Source organism: Neoarius graeffei, chromosome 9, assembly GCF_027579695.1.
Source record: "Neoarius graeffei isolate fNeoGra1 chromosome 9, fNeoGra1.pri, whole genome shotgun sequence".
In the NCBI taxonomy this organism is placed as follows: domain Eukaryota; kingdom Metazoa; phylum Chordata; class Actinopteri; order Siluriformes; family Ariidae; genus Neoarius; species Neoarius graeffei.
Window position 1 is genome coordinate 93087602 of NC_083577.1, and position 14451 is coordinate 93102052.

Consider the following 14451-nt stretch of genomic DNA (forward strand, 5'->3'; position numbering starts at 1 on the left):
GGGGGCGGAGGACCCTGTCCATCAGCCGCTGAAATGTAGCGGGCACCCCAAACAGCCCAAAAGGAAGTGTGATGAATTGGTGTAATCCTAACGGTGTGGAAAAGGCTGTTTTTTCTCGGGATAGAGGAGTCAAGGGGATCTGCCAGTATCCCTTTGTCAAATCCAGTGTCGAATAAAAGTGAGCCGTGCCTAGTCAATCGAGCAACTCATCAATCCGAGGCATTGGGTACGCATCAAATTTAGACACCACGTTGACTTTTCTATAGTCCACACAGAACCGGACCGACCCATCGGCCTTGGGTACCAAGACCACCGGGCTGCTCCAGTCACTGTGGGACTCCTCGACGATGCCCATTTCGAGCATGGCCTCGAGTTCTTCCCGAACCACCTTTTTTTTGTGTTCGGGTAGCCTGTAAGGGCGGCTATGCACTACCACCCCCGGGGGCGTCTCTATGTGGTGCTCTATGAGGTTAGTGCGACCGGGCAGGGGCGAGAACACATCCAAAAACTCGGTCTGCAACTGGGCGACCTCCGCGAGTTGGGTCGGGGAGAGGTGGTCTCCACAGGGGACTGGAGGGATACCAGACGCCAATGCCCCTTTTTGAACCTCCGGCCCCAGCTCCGCCTTCTCTGGAACCACCGACACCAACGCCACGGGGACCTCCTCATTCCAGAGTTTAAGCAGGTTGAGGTGGTAAATCTGTAGCGCCCCACCCCTGTCCGTTCACCTCACCTCGTAGTCGACATCCCCGACTCGCCGTGTGACCTCAAAGGGTCCTTGCCACTTGGCGACCAATTTGGAGCTCGATGTGGGCAACAGTACAAGTACTTTATCTCCCGGTGCGAACTCTCTAAGGTGCGTACCCTTGTTGTACAGGTGGGCTTGCCGTTCTGGGGCCTGCCGCAAATTCTCCTGGGTTAGGTGGGTGAGGGTGTGGAGTTTTGCGCGCAGGTCCATAATGTATTGAATTTCATTTTTGCTTTGTGAAGGTCCCTCCTCCCAATTTTCCTGCAGCACATCTAGAATGCCACGCGGCTTACGCCCATATAATAATTAGAACGGGGAGAACCCCGTGGAGGCTTGGGGAACCTCTCGCACTGAAAACAGCAAGGGCTCGAGCCACTTATCCCAATTATGTGCATCCTCATTTACGAATTTTTTAATTATATTCTTGAGGGTGCGGTTAAACCGTTCCACTAAACCATCCGTTTGTGGGTGATACACGCTGGTGCGGATCGGTTTAATCCCCAATAACCCATACAGTTCGCGCAGTGTCCATGACATAAACGTGGTGTCTTGATCAGTCAGAATCTCTTTCGGGATTCCAACTCGGGAGATAACGCGGAAGAGCGCCTCTGCAATACTGCATGCTGAGATATTGCGCAGAGGCACTGCTTCCGGGTATCACGTTGCATAGTCCACCAGAACTAATATAAAGCAGTACCCTCATGTCAACCGATCTAATGGCCCGGCGAGATCCATCCCAATTCTTTCAAATGGGGTCTCGATTAATGGTAGGGGGCGCAAAGGCGCTTTTGGAATGGCCGCTAGATTTACTAACTGGCATTCGCGGCACGCCGTACACCACCTACGAACATCGCCGCGAATCCCTGGCCAATAGAATTGGGCCATTATTTGGGCTAGTGTCTTATCCTGCCCTAGGTGTCCAGCCATGGGATTAAAGTGAGCCGCCTGGAACACCAATTCCCGGCAGCTCTTTGGAATGAAAAGCTGCATGACTTGCTCTTTCGTCTGAGTGTCCTGCGTCACTCAGTATAATCTATCCTTCATAATAGAAAAATAGGGGAAGGACAGGGTGGTGTTCGGCAGGAGCGTTTGACCATCGATTACTCTCACTTGGTCAAACGCATGCCGCAGAGTCTCGTCTCGCAACTGTTCTAACGGGAAATCCACAAGGGATTCCCCAAGAGATAGAGGAGGAGCCGGTGGCTCCTCACTCTGATGCAGAGATGACGTAGACGGCTCTGTGACAGCTGCTCCCGCCAAGGCAACACCAGGACCTCCCCCTGCTGACGTATGGCAGGACCCACTCTCCACTAAACAGCTCATCAACTCCCCGAATCCTGGCCAATCAGTCCCCAAAATTATCGAGTGGGTGAGGCGAGGATTAACCGCCGTCTTTACTATGCATTTTTCCCCTCAGAAAAAAATGTGGACTGACACCAAAAGGTAGCTGTGAACATCCCCATGCACACACAACACCTTCACCCCCTGTGCTCCCCCCAATGCCTCGTTTTGCACCAGGCTTTGGTGAATTGAGGTTTGATTACAACCGGAATCCACCAACGCCTGATATGTATCCCCTTGAATACTCACCGGTATGCGATACGCTCCAGCCCGATCGAGGGCAGCCTCTGGCGCGTTGGGGATCCAAACCACCACGCCCATCTCCATTACCGTGCACTGCTGTTGGAGGTGGCCCATCTCCCCGCAGCGCCAGCCAACCGGCCTGGTCTTCCTCTCTGCACTGGTGTTCTGGGGTTCACTCACCTGAGGGGGGGGGGAGACAGACACAGAAGGGAGAAATGGGAGGGCACCGTGGCTGCGGCGGGCTGGCTGGGGTGGTGCCGGCCCCCGCCTCCGTGGTGGGGGAATGGGGCGAGGACGGGACACAGGAGGAGGGAGAGGGAGAGAGAGAAGAGGAGAGAAGAGAAGAGGCTGTCTGCTGTCCTTCCACCGGAACAGCCGCCAAATGGTCCTCCACCAGCTCGTTGGCCTGATCCAGCGACGCCGGGCGGTGGCACTGGACCCACTCTGGACCCACTCCACGGTTCCTGTTGGCAAGCGCGTGACGAACTGCTCCAGTACCAACTGGTCGACGATCCCCTCGGCATCGCGGTTGTCGGCCCTCAGCCACCGCCAGCAGGTGTCCCGGAGTTGCTGGCCAAACGCGAATGGTCGGCCAACTTCCTCCAAGCGCAGAGCGCGGAAGCGCTGGCACTGCTGTTCAGGAGTGCGCCCCACATGCTGGAGGATGGCCTGGTGAAGGTCCGCATAGGCCAGCCGGCGGTCAGCGGGGAGCTGTAGCGCGGCCAGCTATGCCTCTCCCATTAGCAGGGGGAGGAGGCACGCCGTGCGCTGATCCATCGGCCACCCCGAGGTCTCCGTGACTTGCTCAAAGAGCGTGATGAAAGCCTCGGGGTCATCCTGTGGGCCCATTTTGGTCAGGGTGAGGGGGGACGGGCCCACGGTGGAAGCATTGGTAGTCCCCGCCGACGCGAGGAGGTGCCGGAACGCCTGTCGATCCTCTTGCTGGGCCAACACCAGGTCCTTGAAGCGCTGCTCCTACTCCTTACGGAGCATGACTAGTGCCTGGTGCTGGCTTTGCTGGGCAGTGGCGAGGGCATGGACCAGGTTGGCGAATGGGGAAGACTCCATGGGGCGGTTCGGCGTCTGTGCTCCAGGGCCCACGGGTTTCGGCACCACTGTAGCAGTTCGTGTGGAAGGGTGGAGCACAGAAGACGGCAGGCCAGAACTGAGTTCCAAAAAGCTCTTTTTTATTTGCATTTTTCAGTACGAACATATACTCTCCCAGCCACACACATACACACACAAGCCATCTGGTGCAGGAGAGAACCCCCTTCCTCTGCCCTCTCTCTCCTTATATAGGGCATGGTTGCTGGGAAGACACACAAACATGTTAATTGCTCTCAGGTGTAGTGATTCTGCCACTTACCTTCCCTGACTCCGCCCTCCTGTCACAGACTGGCACTTGACCACGCCCCTGCTGCCACATTTGGCTTTAAGTATAAGTAGCTCAAACATATCCCCATCATAACAGAGTCTGATCTGGACACTACAAGTGTGCTTGATTTTCTTGAAAGCGAGCCAGAGTAAGACTGTAGCATAGATTCCAAAGAGTGTTGGTGCTAATTTGCACCCCTGCTTGACCCCACTGTTGTATCCAAAGGACTGGGTGAGATCACCATCAACGATGAGTCTTGCGTGTACATCTGTGTACATCTGTGTAGATGATTCTGATGAGCTTTGGTTGGCAGCCAAGTTTACCAAGGATGATGAAGAGGAGCTCACGGTTGACAGTATCAAATGCCTTCACAAAGTCCACAAAAGCTATATATAGACTTCTGCGCTGCTCTCTGTTTTTTTCCATCAGCTGATGAAGCGTGAAAATACCATCTATTGTGCTTCTTCCGTTACGATATCCTGACTGCAACTGTGGATATATGGATTCAGCTAGCAGACGTAGCCTCTGTAAAATAATGTCCGCAAAGACTTTACCAACAGCACTGAGTAGCGATATGCCTCTGTAGTTTCCACATTGGCTTCTGTTGCCTTTATTAAACAGTATGGTAATAATCGCATTGATCCAGTCCAAAGGTAAGATTTCTGTAGCCCAGATGATATTAAAAAGGATGAGTAGGAAAGATCTCAGGCAGCGTCCACCATACACAAGTACCTCAGGAAGAATTCTGTCAGGACCTGGGCTCTTTCCTAGTCAAGTGTTACTGAGAGCTAGATCAAGCTCATCATCTTCAATTGGGCAGACCATTGCTTCGATGACTGGGAACTGGTCTATATCGTCAAAGATACTGAAATCAGCATCAGTTGGTTGGTTTAATAAATCATTGAAATGTTCAACCCATCTGTTCTAGATCCTATTGGGAGCAGTCAGAAGTTCACCATCTGTAGATTTCACTGAATGAGAACTTCTAGATCTTGGACCATAGACGGAATTTAGAGTTGCATAGAACTCTCTTTGGTTCTTCTCCTGAGAAAACCGCTCTGCTTCTTCAGCTCTTTGTTGAAACCAACCGTTCTTGAGCTCACTAATACGCCTTCTCAAAACATGTCTGTCCAGACTCATCTTGAAGCAGTTTTTGAATTTCTTCATCCTGGTCATCAAACCAGTCTTTCTGCACCCTTTTCTTCTTACCAAACACATAGTTAGTTGCATTTATTATTTATGCATTTTATTTATGCATTTATAGCTGCATTTATTTCTTATCTAGAGTGTTTATACTGTTTATATTGTTTATTTAAGTTATTCTATTTTTATTTATTGCATTACCTGTTTGCACTGTGGGTCAGAGAGGACTGAAATTTCATCTGTGCTGTATGTCGAGCATGTATAGCATATTTGACAATAAAGTTGACTTGACTTGATTTTGAAGAACATCTCTGAGCTCATCAAAATCTGTGTTACAAGTAGACAACTTGTCATCGAGAAACTGTTCCAGCAGTGCTTTCTTGTTGTCATCCATGCATGTGTCAAGCTTCTTGGGTGGTTTGGAACCTTTCTTCTTGTTCTTAATAGAGAAGAGGCACTCAGACACAAGGAGCTTGTGATCAGTGAAGCAGTTTGCTGCTCGATTGACATTTGTCACTGTAACAAATGGTTTTGCAGCCTTGTTAGATAGTACATGATCAAGCTGGTGCCAATGCTTTGAATGCAGATGTTGCCATGTATTCTTTAAGCTGTCTTTTAGCTGAAACATTGTACCCATGATACTGAGCTGAAATCTGGTGCAGAACTCTAAGAGCATGAGACCATTTGAATTAATCTTTCCGACACCATGTTTCCCGACAACATTTAGCCATGATGTTCAGTCTTTACCAACACATGCATTAAAATCACCCAGAATGATGAGGTTGTCTTTCTCAGCTGCAGATATGCCAAGCTTTTCGTAGAACTGTTCCTTTTCTTCGTGCGGTCTTAGCATGGTTGGCGCGTATACACTAATGAGAGTTAGATAGTAACCTCTCCTCAGGTGTATATGTAATGACATAATTCTGTTGCTGACTGGTGTTGAGCTGATATCTTGAGCAGCAAGCTGATTGGAGATGGCAAAACCAACGCCTGTGCATCTCAAACAATTAGAATATCATGCAAAAAGTTCAATGTTTTCCATCACTTATTTATTAAAGTGAAAATTTAATATATTCTAGATTCACTACACATAAGCTAAATTTTTTCAAGCAATTTTTTATTTAAATTTTGATAATTATGGTCTCCAGTGCAAAAAAAAAAAAAAAATCAAAATATGACAGAGTATTTCATTTAAAGTTTGAGTAAAACAGTGTAAACACCCTGTATTTCTCAGTCTAATTCAGCAAATGCAACCACAATCATGGGGAAGACTGCTGACTTGACAGTTGTCCAGAAGACAATCATTGACACTCTCCAGAAGGAGGGTAAAACACAGAAGGTCATTGCTGAAAAGGCTGGCTGGAAAAGGTGCAAAAGCAACAGGGATGAGCACAGCCTTGAGAGGGTTGTCAGAAAAGTTGATTCAAGAACTTGGGAGATCTTCACACGGAGTGGACTAAGGCTGGTGTCAGTGCATCAAGAGCCACCATGCACAGACGTCTTCAGGAAAGGGGTTACAACTGCCACATTCGTAATATCAAGCCACTCCTGAACCAGAGACAACATCAGAAGTGTCTTACCTGGGCTAAGGAGAGAAAGAACTGGACTGTTGCTCAGTGCTCTAAAGTTCTCTTTTCAGATGAAAGTATATTTTGCAATTCATTTGGAAATCAAGGTCCTAGAGTCTAGAGGAAGAGTGGAGAGGCACAGAATCCAAAGTGTTTGAAGTCCAGTGTGAAGTTTCCACAGTCTGTGATGATTTGAGGTGCCTCAAATATTTTATATATATATATATATATATATATATATATATATATATATATATATATATGGTGTAGTGGTTAGCACTGTTGCCTCACAGCAAGAAGGTCCTGGGTTCGAGCCCCGGGGCCGGCGAGGGCCTTTCTGTGTGGAGTTTGCATGTTCTCCCTGTGTCCGCGTGGGGGTGCTCCGGTTTCCCCCACAGTCCAAAGACATGCAGGTTAGGTTAACTGGTGACTCTAAATTGACCGTGAGTGTGAATGGTTGTCTATGTGTCAGCCCTGTGATGACCTGGAGACTTGTCCAGGGTGTACCCTGCCTTTTGCCCGTAGTCAGCTGGGATAGGATCCAGCTTGCCTGCGACCCTGTAGAAGGATAAAGCGGCTAGAGAAAATGAATGAATGAATGAATAAACTTGTGTGGCTTGATGTGTCCTCTTCTGCTGCTATCTACTTTGCTGCTGCAAACAGGAAATTTCCCCATTGTGGGATAATAAAGGTCTTCTTATCTTTTCTTATGTCATCTGTTGGTGTTGTTCCACTGTGTTTTATCAAGTCCAAAGTCAATGCAGCATCTACTAGGAGATTTTAGAGCACTTCATGCTTCCATCTGCTGATGAGCTTTATGGAGATGGTGATTTCCTTTTCCAGCAGCACTTAGCACCTGCTCACAGTGCCAAAACTACTACCAAATGGTTTGCTGACCATGATATTACTGTATTTGATTGACCAGCCAACACACCTGACTTGAACCCCAGAGAGAATCTGACAATGATACACCCTATGGATGGATTTAGTATTCTATGATATTTTCTCTTCCTCTTCATTACCTTTTGTCTTCTGCTGAATGAGGCACTCTCTTAGCAGTTAATCCCAGGGGGCAGTCTTCCTCATGTATTCATGGATACTGCTTGTTTCATCCTGGATATGGGGCTCAAAATATGAGATAATGATAGGTTTTGATCTGTCTGCACTGAAGGAGGTTGAATTGACAAAGGATGATCTCAGAATATACGTAGACCCTCTACTGCCTCACAGATTGATCCAGGAGCAAACAATCACTGACACAGACACAGCTGCTCAGAGATGTTTCTCATTTTATTGTAGGACAAACATGAGTATATATTCACATTCAATAGTGTGTTGTAGCAATGTGATTGGATGATGATTTAATTGACAAAGCTATCTATGTATAACGGAAATGGGTGATGAAGCATTACATCACTGGTTTAGACTACACTACTATATGAAGGAAGAGAGACATTATGTACCATTACATCACCCATCAGGCTCATAATCTTCTGAAAAGAAGAAAGACATTACTGGTCAATATAATCTTCATTAAGTAGAGAGCAGAATGTGCGAGCGAAGATAAACCTCAAGGCTTTAACTAGCCAAAACAAGTAGCAATCAGGATAGACTGTACCTGTTTCAAACATGCCAAACATATATTTCTAGCAATGCCCTCTGAGATCCTGAAAGGTTGTCCTTAAGTTTGAGGTCTTACTATGGGACGGCTATATAAGTGGCATTCACAAGTCATGCCAGCATATGGGCCATAAGTGAGTGTTATGAGAAAGCTAAGATAAAGATTACTATATGTATACTTTATGTGAAAAGGTGAGATAAGAAGAGGTCCCCTAAGGATTTCTTGATTGTTGAATCACTCCTGTCAAAGGTGACATTAGATGAGGTCCCCTAAGGACTTTTTGATTGCTATATTGCTCCTGTCTTTTTGGGTGAGATGAGAGGAGTTAGGGATGATGGAGCACACTTTCAGATGACTTGCATGTATTCACTGTGGCTGGGAGTCAGTGAGGACAGCAGTTCTTGTCAGCTGCTCTCATTCTGGCTGTGCACTAATACTTGATCACCTGGAAGAGATGTGTGAGTAGGCTTTTCTGCAGGCAGAGGGAGAGACATAAAGACATCACCAAGTATACTGCTCAAGCTCTCAATCAAAGCTTAAGTAATCTCCCAAATCACCCAAATGAGGATTGGTTCCCTTTTGAGTCTGGTTCCTCTCAAGGTTTCCTTCTCATGTCATCTGAGGGAGTTTTTCTTTGCCAAAATCACCACAGGCTTGCTCATTAGGGATAAATTAGTGATAAAATTAGCTCATGTTTAAAGTCTTTAATTTTCTGTAATGCTACTTTGTGACAATGTCTGCTGTTAAAAGCGCTATGCAAATAAACTTGACTAATCGCTGACAACTGCAGGTGCTAAAGAAGGTAACTGGACTTGCCTGCAATCCTTGAAGACATTTCACGTCTCATCCAAAAGGCTCCTTTTGTTCTGTCTGACTAGTGGGGAGTTCCAGATATTTATCCTTAGTGGACCAAAAGCAACTCTAAGGAGAATCATTGAGGTCAAATGGGTCGTTGACCCTTTCAGTCTTTCTGTAGGTTGTTAGGGTCACTTGAGGCTGGGTGTGAATGGTGTTAGGAGCCTAGAGGGTCATTAGGGTGATCTGTGGGTTGTTGGCTCTCTCTGCCATCATGTGAGTCATTGAAGTCAGCTGAGTCTTGGTGAGGATGTGTATTCAGTTTTCTGGGAAGTATGCCAAGGACTGAATTGTAGGTTGGTGATAAGCAGTGTCTCAGACCACCCCCTCTGTTCAGTGATGGTCATTCCAGGTTGACAAAGATGGCTTCTTTTACTCCTTTTTCAAATGACCAATTTTCTCTGGCTAAAATGTGTACATTACAGTCCTGAAACAAGTGTCCTTTGTTATTGAGATGAAGATAGACTGCAGAGTCCTGGCCTGTGGAACTGGCTGTCCTGCATTGAGCCATGCACTTGTGAAGCAGTTGTTTAATTTCCCCAATTATGGATTCCCCAAAATTCACAAGGAAGGAGCTCCACTCAGACCCATCATCAACAGCATAAACTCAGTCATCAGCTGGGAGCCACCCTTCATTGATATTCTCGTCTTGTCTCATCTTCTTCCACTTATCCAGGGCCGGGTAGCAGAGGCAGCAATCTGAGCATGGAAGCCCAAACTTCCCTTTCCCCAGACACCTCAGCCAGCTCCTCGGGAAGAACACTGAGGCATTCCCAGGCCAGCTGAGAGACATAGTCCCTCCAGTGTGTCCTGGGTCTTCCCCAGGGCCTCCTCCTGGGGGGACATGCCTGGAACACCTCCCCAGGGAGGCATCCAGGAGGCATCCAAAAGAGATGCCCAAGCCACCTCAGCTGATTCCTTGATGTTTTGCTCCATTAATCCCAGAACATCTCATGGTGGTGGAGCAATCATAGGGATGTCTCCCCACCATCCCCCGCAGCTGACCTTAGAATCCTTGTTTTCCCCATGGCTGATCCTTTCTTCTCAGCCAAAGCCAAAAGCTGCCTTGTTGCACCTCTTCTGAAAGGTCCTTGAGTGCCTTTTTGAGTTTGGGGCCAGATACTCCTATGTTCCTCAAGAAGCACTGGGTTGATGTTCCTACAAACCCCTGACAGCCAACTTCCACAGGGTAGATGACAGCTGACCATCCTGCCCCTCTGCACTCAGCTGCCAGCTCTGTATACTTGTCTCTTTTCCTTTCAAAGGCCACCTCCATCCTTCCCTCCCATGGGACCATGAGTTCAGCCATGATAACTGTCCAGACTGTGGTGGACCATAAGATGATGTCTGGTTACAGGGGGGTTGTGGTGATCTCCAGCAGGAATTTAAGCTGCTACTTGAGGTCCACCCTCAGATTCCACTTGCACCCAGAAATTAAGGCTGATCTCACCCTTCATGTGGTGTTCTGTACCATTCCTCCTTCTCCAACAAAGCGGATCAGCCATTTTGATGATGATGATGATGATGGTGGGGGTCTCTGGTTGTTTCCAGTCTGTGGGTTTCCAGAACTTGAGTGAGCTTTCACAAAACTCAGTCATGGTACCACCTGTACCAACCCTGGCCCACTGCTGTTTTGCAACTGGAGAGGATGTGCTGCAGAGTTGGATTCAGGACACCACAGAGCTAGCAGTTTTCACTGCACCATACCACAGACACACATTGCTGGGATTTGGGAGCATATCATAAGTGGATCTGATTAGGAAGCTTAGCCTAGCTTGAGGGATCCTCCACATCTCAGTCCAACTTATGCTCCTGGTGACAACTGCTTCCCACATAGTCCAGCCTCCTTGCTGCTAATGGCTGAGTGTTTTGATGTTACATTGCTCATCCTCCATCCTGGCTACTTCTGAAATCATCAGCTCCCTTCTTTCCTTCCTCATGACTTTGGACCAGATTTTGAGAGCTGTACCCCACCCCAGGCCAGCTGTCCCTGACTATGTCCTGCCAATGATCTCAAGGTGTTTCAGCTGGCTGATGGCCTGGTCAACTGCTTGCTTGGCTCTCCACTTTCTCCCAGTTCGAACTGGGGTCTTGAAGCTCTGAAAAGATGGATCAGACAAGTCTCTGAGATCTAAAATGAGCCTTGCCATTCTCCTGTCAGTAGCCCTGAGTGATTGATGTCAGTGGCAGCTTAAGAGCATTCCTTCCAAAGAGGGCTATGCTGGAGAGGCTCTGAGGTGGGCCCAGCTATTTATGGATGTAGCTGCTGGCTTTGCAGTCTATCCACTATACTGTGGAGGTGGTGATTTTGCATAACTTGAGGGGCCAAATGAGATGCCTGAATAGCATGAACTGATAGCAATGGACTTTGAACTTCCCTAGTAGATGGCTTCTGTCAATCCAATTCAGTTGGGGGTTGCACCTGGAGGATGCTCTGGACTCTTGCGGTGGTGCTTTTGTGGCTGGGGGCTGCAGTTGACTTGCTGACTTTAGGACTGCAGTTGACTTGCTGACTTTGGGACTGTGGTTGTCATGAACGGTTTTGCACTTGGGTTTCCATCGGTGGGGGGTTTATAGCATCAACTAAGCTGACTTTATGTTAGGACTGTTAATGTTATAGTCATGTTGACTGTTGTTGCCCAAATGAGGATAGGTTCCCTTTTGAGTTTGGTTCCTCTCGAGGTTTCTTCCTCATGTCATCTGAGGGAGTTTTTCCTTGCCACCGTCACCACAGGCATACTCATTGGGGATAGATTAGGGATAAAATTAGCTCATATTAAGTCGTTCAAATTCTGTAAAGCTGCTTTGTGACAATGTTTATTGTTAAAAGCGCTATACAAATAAACTTGACTTGACTTGAATCCTCTCCAGGCCATCAGATAGCTGTTCAGTGATTGAGGCAGCTGTATGCTTGTCAGATAGGTCAGTTGTGTACAGCCTTCCTAAGCTCTGGACAGGCTGTTCCACCAACAGAGGAATCCTCTCTCTACCTGTTGTGAAAAAGATTTTATCATTCCTGACTCCTTTCTGGATTGAGAGGCTGCAAGACTTGGAAGGTTTGATTCTCATTCTGGCCCATGTGAGAAGTTCTTCCAGTCTTTTAATGAGCCTTGCAGTACAAGCCACTGCTTGGAGAATGTTTGTGATATCATCCATATAACACCTTAGCACTGGCAGTCATTGGCCAGACTTTGATCTGTGTAGAGGAAAATGTAATTTTTAGATTTATTCTTATGCTTTAAGTGATTTTTAGAAAAGTAAACTTTAAAAGGACACTGTATAGGGGAAGAATATAACTTTTAGAGAACTCAGGTCTCTTAGATACTTAGAAGGTAAGACACTGTGTATCATGTTTACAGTATGTAAGATGAAGAATGCTGTTTATGTTCTATTTTCTAGGTTAGTAAAACATGCGTATGTGCAGAGACAGTGTTTTGTGATAGAGAGGGTGCCGAGGCTGGACACCCTGAGATTAAGAAGATCTCTGTTGTGCTATTGTTATTTTGACAAGTATATAACAATGGGTGTGGGAAGGCAGGGTGCTCTTCTCTGGGTGAAAATTCTTTCATTTGAGAAAGCCCCCTTGGCAGAGGTAATACTTTGAATTCATCTTTTCAATAAATTCATATTTCTGTTTGTTTCTTCCTAACAAGCCTGAAGTTTTATTACACTTTTCCACCACATCTGACCCCTCTAACCATTTGTCTTCTACCAATCAGGATGAAGACTGATGTACAAAGGATGGGAGAGATTGAACAACCTATCGTGATGCCTTTCTCAAGCTGATGCCAACCTGATGTAGCCTCCTGTGTTGCATAGCAGACATACAATCTGCCAAAGTAGCTGGATACCAGGCTCTGGACACAAGATGGGATGTAGAAGAACTCAAGCGCAAATTTGATGAGTTGATGGGGGACCAAGCCATAGGCGTTTTCTAGATCCAGCCAGACTACATGGAGATCTGACTTCTCATGCTTGGCTGTCTACATCTGCTCCCAGATCATGGTTGAGTATTCTTCACAGCCAGGGAACCCTGGGACACCTGCCTTCTGGCAGCTGGTGTCAAGATATCTGGTAACTGGTGTATATGGCTGGTGTCAGTATAGTTGTTGTTCAAGAGGTAGTTGGTCATCCGTTTTGCCACCACTGAAAAGTTATTTTTTCCCTTCTACTTCCCTTCTACATTCAGTAGGGCAATGCCTCTGAATTGATTGATGGTACTAGAATCTTGTTCTTTCTGTGGTTTCTGCTCTGCTCCACTCTGAAGGGATGGCTTGAGTCTTCCAGGCAACACTCATCAGCTTTCATAATAACTACAGCACCATGGGGCAGTTCTTGTATACCCTGTATGGAACACCATTTGGTCCTGGTGCTGAGGTGGATCTTGCCCTGCCTACCACCTGCTGAATCTCAGTCCATTTGGGTAGTGTTGTGTCAAAGTGGGAACTTGGTTCAGCAGGAGGGGGCACATACCCTGGCAAGCTGAGTGGGATGTACTTCTTACTGTCATCTAGCTGATGTTTGATGTACTCCTCAAGTTCCTGCTCTGTGGATTCCAACTTTCCACTCTTCTTTTCTTCCAGCAGGCTCTGGGCATACTCAAAGGGATTGCAGAAAAATCTCACTCTCTCCTTCTCTTTCTTATTTCTGTGCTTCCAGATACATTCTGGCCTTTTCAAAGTTGCAAGCCTGCATTTGATCTCTGCCCAGAGTACCTTCAGACCCTCCTTCTCATTCTCCTTTCTCCAAGATTTCCTGAGTAGTCACCTCTCCTTTACCAGCTTGAGTATCTCTCTCTCTCTCTCTCTCTCTCTCACCTCCCCATTTTCCTGGGAAAGTTTTTCCTCTGACTCATCTCTCCAAATCTCTGCTTTCCCTCTTCGTAGATGATCATATTGAAGGGGTTTAGCTTGCCAGTTATGCTGCCTTGGAGAGACATCTTGAGGGTTGTGTGCAGGTTCTCATAGAAGATTCTCCAGGTCTTTTTGTCATTGGCTTTAGGTCACTTCACTTTGGGTTGTTGAATTGGCTTCTCACACGTTCTTGTGTTGATTTTGTGGGATCATTGCTGGTTGTCTCTTTGTGGTGCTCATGCTGGGGGCTCTGCACTTGTTAGTCTCTGAGGCTGCTCCTCCTGCCTCTGGCCCACTCCAGTGTTGGAATCAGTCACACTATGGTGTTCAACCTGGCTCTTACTCCTTCCTGACGGATTTGCTGGTGCAGTGCAAGTTTGCAGCTGGTCCTTCTGGCCACAATTTGCCTTGCCTTGATGGAGTTGCATGCCCTGATAAGTTGTCACTTTTGACCACCCACTGCTGCATTTCCTCAGGATCCATAGCTCATTTTCCATTGCTGTTCTGGTCAGTTCCATGATGTCCGTCCTATTTGGGCCATCCTTTTTCTACCACAGTAATTTCCTTTGTACCGTTATCTCTTTAGAGGTACATTTAATGTTGTATGTGTAGTATTCCAGAGGTATAGGTAATATGTCATATTTTAGTATTGAAAAGAATAATTTCTCATCTCATCTCTAGCCGCTTTATCCTTCTACAGGGTC

The 14451-nt window shown here is 46.9% G+C and overlaps 1 pseudogene; it reads left to right on the forward strand.

The window, feature by feature from the left end:
• The first annotated feature begins 13985 nt into the window (after nt 1-13985).
• LOC132892218 (UDP-glucuronosyltransferase 1A1-like) overlaps nt 13986-14451 on the forward strand; it is a 41471-nt pseudogene continuing 41005 nt past the window's right edge.